The following is an 8,870-nucleotide window of genomic DNA, read 5'->3' on the forward strand; positions in this document are numbered from 1 at the left end:
CGCCGTCAGTGCCCGCCCCGACTGCGCTGGGGAATGCCGGCAAGCGGGTGCCGGGAGGCCTGAGATTTGTCGCCTTCCGATGTGCTCCCTACTGACGTGGAAAATGTTCTGCCGAGACCTGCGCAGTGGTTGCATTGCGATTCCGGACACCATCTCATTTGACAGTGTCACAAGTGCTGAAACTGCTGTACTGACATGCGCCGAACTTGACGATGACGAGATTATTAGTCAGGTTCCTGTTGCACCGCCGGACTATTACTCCGAGTCGGAAGATGACGCACCATGTGCTACTTTGCCGTCGCATGTAGAGCGTGTACAAGCAATGACTGCTTTAAGCCGCCTATAGTGACCGTACGACCCTCTCCGAGATTCAGCCTTATCTGATTGGGCGTAAACGGAACAGCGTGCAACAGCGCATTCACGATTTCATCACGCCTATTGCCAAGCCTGAATAAGCGCGTGGAAATAAAGCATTTATTTTTTTTCTTAATGTGCTTTTTCGGCTACCTGTTTATTGGGACATTTCCACAGTCCCCGTGAGGTCCGAGTAAACGGACAGTGACTGTACTTGCATTTTTTGTGGTGGTTATAGCCCTACGTGCATTTATTATTTCTAAATTGACTGATTGTACTAAAAAGGTCAAGACATACGCTGACTTTTACTCCACAAAAATTGCACATAAGTTCACTGATAAAGCCAGTGAGATGTTAATATGCAGTAAGGTTTACCAAAAAGAAAAATGCCTTCTGAAACAAACACCAAAGATAGTCTATTGAATTTGCAGAAAGTAAAAGCCGCAAAGTTCAAACCTCAGATACAGCATACACGCCAGATAATGGCAGAACCACATCAGCTGACAGCCTTCAAGTACAAACAAAGCACTACTTCAATACACCCTCAGTAACTGTAGCGGAAATGCAATCAAACCAACAAAGATTTCCTGCGCACAGGCTCTCATTCTTAGCAATAGCAAAATAATGCTGGCAATTTCTGCAAAGCCCCATCCATGACGCATCAAATCCACAAGAAAACACTTTACAATTTAACCACAAAAATTGGATGGTTACCTGACCACCAAAGGATTACTGGCATTGAATGCACACACACACACACACACACACACACACACTCCACCAAACTTACTCCTCTAGGCTTAATGCTGCCCTGGCCAAATATGTATGACCTCTGCAAGCAGTGTCCACAATCTCAGAAGCAACAGTACCATCTCTCCAAACCGTCAATATGTTAGTAAATGGGCACCATGCAATGCGGCTAGTGCAGGTTAGATGAATTAAGAAGTGGTTGAACACAATGGCATAGACGGGAGGGGGTAGGTTGGGTAGTCGACCCCCCCCTTCATAACGGAACAGAAAGCTTCAGGAAGTGGGCTCCAAAAGAGCAACATGGATGGAAGAGAAAGCTTGAATGTTGAAGCAAGGCAAGGGCTAGTGGCAGTTCAAACAGGGGGAGGGGTTCCCATGGGAGCGATCCCCTCTCTCCTGCACAGAACATTGCGGCCGCACTCATGGCACACCTCTACCTCACTCCGCATGTTAACCATAACTGCTGAGAGGGGATCAGCGCTAAAAATTCCACGCACAGATAATGATGGGACGAGCGCGTGCATAAAACTTGACGCCATTGTTGCTGCAACCGGACCTTTGTGTCGTTGAAGACCTTCTCATTTCTGGTACCTGACTGAATTGTCGCCTGCACAGCGTGGAAGAAAGGCATACCGAAAATAGTGCGACTTCCTTATCTCGGATACGCATAATAAGCATACCCCCTTTTTTTTCTTTCCCCCCCCTTGCCTTGGACTTTTGTTATAGGGCAAAAAGCAGGACAAGAAAGACCCACACAAAGCTGATTTGTGTACACCAAAATATATCAATGACGGATGTGCTTGGCCAGGGAAGGAAAGCTATGAAAACCACAACAGGTGGGAGGGCAGGTGGGTGAATGGCTTCGAAGTTCATGCAAAAACATAAATATAGCAATGTTAGCAGCCACCCAATCCAGTGAATATTGAGTGACAGTGACCCATTTTCAACACTGATCGTTTTTCCAAGATATGTAACAGCTTGATCATCGATATACATTATATAAAGGCATAAATTCGTAAACCAATTTTTGTTTTTTTTAAAGAATATCCTCCTTTTTAAAAATAGAATAAGGATGATAGCATAATTGGATGCAAGGTGTCTTCACGCAGTAGCAGTTAAAGAATTTTGTCAGAAGTGTTATATTAGCAACACAAAAATGTGCACCTTCGTCAAAGCATTCTTGTCTGGGAAGTGCTAGACATAAGTGTCTTTGCGTGGTGCACAACCATACACGCACACGCGCGTGCGCACACAGAAAGATGAGAAGCACAACTTCGTCGTTATATTTGGTTTATTTGCCCAACAGTTTCAGTCGGTGGACCGACCTTTTTCAAGGGTATCCCTTGAGAAAGGTCGGTCCACTGACCGAAAGTGTTGGGTAAATATATAAAAGCTAACTCCAAAGTTGTGCTTCTCATCTTTCTAAATATGCTCGGCCAATTGGAAAATCCAGTTATACACAGACACATACACACACACATACACACGCACACACACACATACACACACAGATTCCCAACCAACTTGGACCACGATTTTGAGAAAGCCTATGCGTTCTTCGGAACAGAAATCGGGTGGTCCTTGTTAGCGTTTATCTAAACTTACTGCACCATTTTTGCTCGGCTATATTTGAGTGTTTAGCCGAGATAAATTAATTCACTTTTTAAATATAGCTTGAAATGTTCAGGCGTCAATAGAAAAGTTGTGGAGCTCCACAAATATTCCCCTACCCAGGCAGTTCCGACGAGATAGACTTAGGGTGGCCATTTTTATTCGGAAAAAACAAAAGCCCGCGGAGTTTAAAAAATACAACGTGACAGCCCGCTCTGTGCGCTCGAATGCGCCACAATTACAGTGCTCTCAACGGTGCTTTGTAAACACATCGCTCGCTTCACACCTTTTGTGCTGCCAGCGGCAGAGCTTCACATTGTGCTTGGTTCTGAGATAAACGCCAGTGGCTTCAGGCAGCAGTTGAAATACAGAGCGGCTCCCATTTCTGCGGCATTAATTGCACTCTCACGCTAGCAGAATAAATGCGGAGGAAAAATGACAAGCTCATGAGTTCGAATTTGGGAGCAAGGCCCCAAAAAGCAAACATGCATTATAACAAGCTTGCTAACGCCGTGTGAATTACGCTGGTTGTCAGAGAAGGAAGAATTGAAAACTGACATGGAAGGTTGCTTTTTAGCTTCCTGTCCATTCCTTGTCGGCGGAGAATTTGTAATTTCATATTACGTGCCTTTTCCATGTCATACAAAAGTTTTAAACAGATGGCTCTTTTCATGGATAACGGTTGTAGATTTATTCGCTGTGTTGTCTGTCTAAAGAATGTTTTCAAACAAGTCGCCCTCTGCCCCAATGCAGCATTGTCACCTTTTCAGCACGTCCGAGGTAGCTTTTTTGATGACGCAATACGGTATCTCGCTGCAGGCCTCAGCAATCTCTGCCTTTAGCGCTTGTCGTGCAGTTGTAGGTTTGCAGTACACTCAGTCTTTCACGTGTTCCCACAAGAAGTCAAGAGTTGTCAAGTCCGGTGACCCTGAAGGCCATGCCATTGGTCCAAGGCTTTGTCAAGCCAGGCTCGAGCAAGGCTGCTGCTGTGAGCTGGTGCATCGTCGTGCTGATACTATGTTCACTTTAAGAATGCAAGAGGAAAATCACAGCGAAAATCTTCGACTGGGCCTTCCAAGATGTAGTTCATATACCACTGAGTAGGGAGCATGTGGTAAAAACATATGGGGCCAATTATCCTTCCGTCAAAGATACCGCACTACACACTGAATGACCATTGGCACTGGTGTCTGGTTTGCGCCACCCAATACGGCTTCGTATCGCTCCGGTAATGCGCATTATGGATGTTGACTTGAGAATTTCTGGAGAAGGTTGCGTTATCTGTCCAGAGCACTTTGTCAACAAAATCCGGTATTTTGACACTGTTCATACGGATCAAATTTGAGAAATCAAGCTGCCATTGCAAGTCTTTTTCTTGCAGCTTTTGAAGCAGTTGGAGGTGGTATGGATACATTTCAGCCTGCCTAAGAACTCTTGGCATTGAAGACTCACTACCTCACTACTCACTTCACGCACGCTAGAATGAGGGTTTGCAGTCATGAAAGCCAAAATGTCTCCTTCAGACTCTTCACTGATGGTCCCCTTTCTGTGCTGCATCTTCTTGAAGCTACCTGTTTCTTTCAGCGTCAAGTAACTCCTCATAATTGTGTTCGCGCTAGGTCTTCCCCTACATTGCTAATTTCGGTATACCTTGGCAGCTTTCCTCTTGTCGCCCCATGCCGCTCCCAAGGCTAAGACCATGTTCGCCTTCTGCTCGCTTGAGTACGGCATGCTTTAGGCAGTGCAAACAAATTCTTCGAAACGGGTGCGCGGCACGACAGTAATAGACAGCTGAGCTCACATGCATCTAACCGCTGGCACTGCTTGCAGGAAAAGCGGCGTTGTAACAAATGATGCTCTCTCACACAGGTTCCGGATGTATGATGCATGTTTTGTGTATATTTTTTTCTATTCCGCTCTAACTTGAACACTGAAAAAAATTGCTCTTCTCGTCATATCGAAGTAAACAGCTGATGATGGCGCATTCTCCAGCGACAGGCGCGAGCGGCTGCTGACGCAGCACTTTTTTGGAGCGCCGTCGCCAGCTGCTGCCCGTAATGTCAGAGCCGAGCAAAGGTTGAAGCCCTTTCTCGTAAGTGAAGGGAAGGCGCAGCACCGGTGATGTTCTTACAAATCGCTCATTAGATCGCTGTAATCGCGGCGCATTCGAGCGCACTGTCATGTGGTATTTTTTCAACTCCGCGGGCTTTCGTTTTGCCCAAATAAAAATGGCCACGTTAAGTCTATCTCATTGGAAGTACCTGGTTTGGGCAATATTTGTGAAGCTCCACAGCTTTCTTATTGATACCTGAACGTTTCAAGCTACATTTAATATGTTAATGCATTTATCTCGGCTTATTACTAAAAAAAGACGCGCAAAGAAATGGTACTGTAAGTTTAGATAAACGCTAACATCCACGCAATTTCTGTTCTGAAGAACGCATAGCTTTTTCAAAATCTTGGCCGAAGTTAGCTGGGACACCCTGTGTGTGCGTGTATATATATATATATATATATATATATATATATATATATATATATATATATATATAGAGAGAGAGAGAGAGAGTTGAAGCATAGGGAGAAGTGGTACTTGCCAGCGGTGATCCTCACCCCAAAGTAAATTTCTGGCTACAGCACTGGTTGAAGGCTTACTCCAGAAGAAAATTTTTTCTGGCTTTTCTTTTTACATGTGGACATGAAGTTCCTTAGGGCACCATTTTACTATGCAGTAACGAAACAATAGCAGCATGAAAATTTCATTCCCTAGCTGATTAGTTGTTTGGGTTCAGGAAACACCTTCCCTTTTCAAAATTGCTTTTTGTATTTATAAGCAGTATCATAAAAGGGTCCTATAGAAATGAATATGCCTACAACTTCGATCATCACTTTACATGTGAGAAGTGCAAAAACCAAAAGAAGGTTATGAGAGCTTAGTTAACAAGAAAACTCAATACTTACCGCCGTGTGAACTCCAAGCAGAGGCATGTGTCTTTGGGGTATGCAACGTTGAACGCGAAGTGAACAAAAAACATCAGCTTGGATGCCTGGCAGGTGTTCGTTGCATGCATCGCTGGCAGGCTGTCGACATAAACGACCAAGCTCTTAGCATTAAGAAAACTGCCTCCTGCACAAAACAAGTTTTAAATCAGAAATTCTTGCCCGAATGTGGTACCACAGAAAATTATACCTTTTGCAATGATGAAGGGAGAACATGGCATGTCCCCAAGGTCATCATCACTAGCAGATTCCTGGTGTAACAGAAATTTAAAGGCATATAAGAATTAATGCCTGCCAAAGTAGCACAATGTGAAAGCTGAAACCTTACGCTGGTTACAAATAAGCATGTGGCAAAGCATAAGTTTGAATAAGGCGTTTCAGCGCTTGCTCAGGCTGATGATAATGTTCTTCCCCAACACTCTGTAGTGAATTAAATGCTTCGGCTTATATGTAAATAGATCTTGGCCACATGTTAAGGCACTAAAAACCAGCACAGACATTTGAACATGTTGGCTTAATGATTTACAATACTGGGACTAATATATAGCAATATATAGGGCATTGCATGCATGATGCGAAGACGTGGGTTCGTATCCCACCTGTGGTCAGTTGTTTTTTCATCCACTTTCATTTACATTAATTTATCATTTCTGTAACTCAATTATTAAGTACAAGTAATTTATGATGTCCTTAGTTTCTTTGTTAGCTTCTTATTATACGATATATATTATATATATAGATAATCAGCAAAGGTTTCTATCGGCCAGTTTACCAAACGATTTATAATGTTACGATAAATATGACTATTGTTCGTTTTTAAGGTTTATTTTGCCAACAGTTTTGGGAATGGTATTCCCTTCGTCAGGGCTGGTTTACAACTATTCTGTTCGACCAATATAAGGACACAGAACAAGTGAGGAAGTGTGATCCCCACCTTCGCATACTTGAGAGTGGAGGCAAGGGACCGTATGCAATGTTGCACGACTCTGAAAGCAGTCATGGCCGCATAAAACTGCGACAAACACAGAAACAGGGGACGTGGGAACAGGGGAAGTACAGTGCTCACGGAATGAAACGCGACACGAAGCATTTAGTAGAACCCTGCATATGTGCAAAGTACGCGAGAGGCACGATGTCATGTCGCAAGGAATTTGATCACCGAAGTTGTCGAGGACTCCGACGTAGGTGTATGCGCCAGAATTACGTTGTCGCGACAGGAACTGCAGCCAGTGCAAATGAAAGTATGCGCATTACTTAGCCCTAAAAAGATGCGTTTCATTCCTTGGGCACTGTACAGAAAATGAGAACAGAGCGTATGTGAAGAGCAATATAAGGGAACGAGGTATTAAATGCAATTCTTGGCTCAACCAAGTGCTGTCTCCCCAGTAAGATGCCACCAGTTATGAGTGGGCTGCCCGCATCAGGAAACATGTTACATTATTATAGTCAAATACAACTCAATAACAGAAGAGGCCTTCTGTCCATTGATGTCAAGAGACTGTCATGGCATTGCAGTTAATCTGGTTAACCAGCAGATGACTTTTCACTTGCGAGCCCCTTGGAATGTCATGCTAACAGGCGAAAGGGGATTAACCGTGTCATGACAATCTCATTATTGACTGGCTTCTTTGAGAGGCATTTACTACTTGATGTTTACATTGCACCCAGCTTTACACAATGTTGCATTATCTAAATGTATTTGACAATGTTAGCTTTATGTTGTTACGTAAGAAGATGCAGAAGAAAAGCTATATACAAGCATATTTACAAGGCCAAAAGGCAACAGTCCGCGCTAGCCTGTAATCGTCGTCGTCACACTGCTCGCGTCTTCGTCATCGCAAATACTGTTCTGTAGCACTATAATAACAGTAATATAGACAAGAAATAATACAATATGGTATGATATGTGGGGTTATATGTACAAAACTGACACATGAGCCATGATAGATGTCATAGCGGACAGGTACGGATTTGATATAATTCAAAGATTGAGGTAATAGTTCTGCGGAAATCCGCAAGGTGGAGAGAAGTAATTAATAAAGGGAAAACCAGATATCCACCCATTCGAAGTAATTGCTACAAAGTAAACCCATACGGGTTCCTCGAAAGAAAAGCCTCACATTTGAAGAAAAATTTTTCCTGGTCCGGGACTCGAACCCCGGACCACCGCCTTTCCAGGCCAGCTGTTCTGCCAATTGAGCTAACCAGGCGGCAAGCAGATGGCAGGGCGAAGTCGAATTTGTCAACAACTCGAAGCAAAGGCAAGAGTTTGAGGTAATAGTTCTGCGGAAACCCACAATTGTTATTTCACTTTATTAAATACTTCTCTCCACCTTGCGGGTTTCCGCAGAACTATTACCTCAAACTATTGCCTTTGCTTAGAGTTATTGACAAATTTGTCTTCTGCCTGCCATCTGTTTGCTGCCTGGTTAGCTAAGTTGGTAGAGCGGCTGCCCCGGAGAGGCGGTGGTTTCCGGGTTCGAGTCCCGGACCAGGACGAATTTTTCTTCAACTGCGAGGCTTTTCTTTCGAGTAACCCGTATGGGTTTCCTTTGTAGCAATCGCTACGAATGGGTAGATGTCTGATTTTCTCTTAATTATTTCTAAGATTGCAATGCTTACCTCGACTACTTTGCAGAATAGCTCCCGGTCTTCATCGAAGATAGCAAGTAGGAGGAGGGGAGTGGCTTCATACTCTAGAGCCATTGATTTCATTTGAATCCTGGCCTTTTCAATTTCCTCTAGGCATGTCCTTACGTTCGGCTTCTTTATTAAGCTGTGAGCATACCTTAAAACCTGTCGCCCAACAGTGTTAACTTGATCGTCAAATGTTTACGAGGCACTGAACCCCAGCAGTATATTGCATGTGTGCTTCTTCAAAGAGGAAAGGACAGTTTTCCTTCACGTTCACCACGCTTCTGCTGGCATTAATCACCTGCCTCTCTGACGAATATGTTTCGGCCATTAGCTGCGTGACTCGAGAACTGTTTGGGGAAGCTAGCCTGAATTGCGCTTGCAACTCTTTTCTTTTGTTCTCGTGAGTTTCAGCTGTTTCCTAGACGGAAGGTCAGGCTGCCAGGCTACACAGCCATAAGAATCTTTTTGGAGTTGTGGTTTTTTTGTGGTCAACTCTTCATCTTCTGAAAAACACCGCT

This window comes from Dermacentor variabilis, chromosome 3 (assembly GCF_050947875.1).
Source record: "Dermacentor variabilis isolate Ectoservices chromosome 3, ASM5094787v1, whole genome shotgun sequence".
Classification (NCBI taxonomy): domain Eukaryota; kingdom Metazoa; phylum Arthropoda; class Arachnida; order Ixodida; family Ixodidae; genus Dermacentor; species Dermacentor variabilis.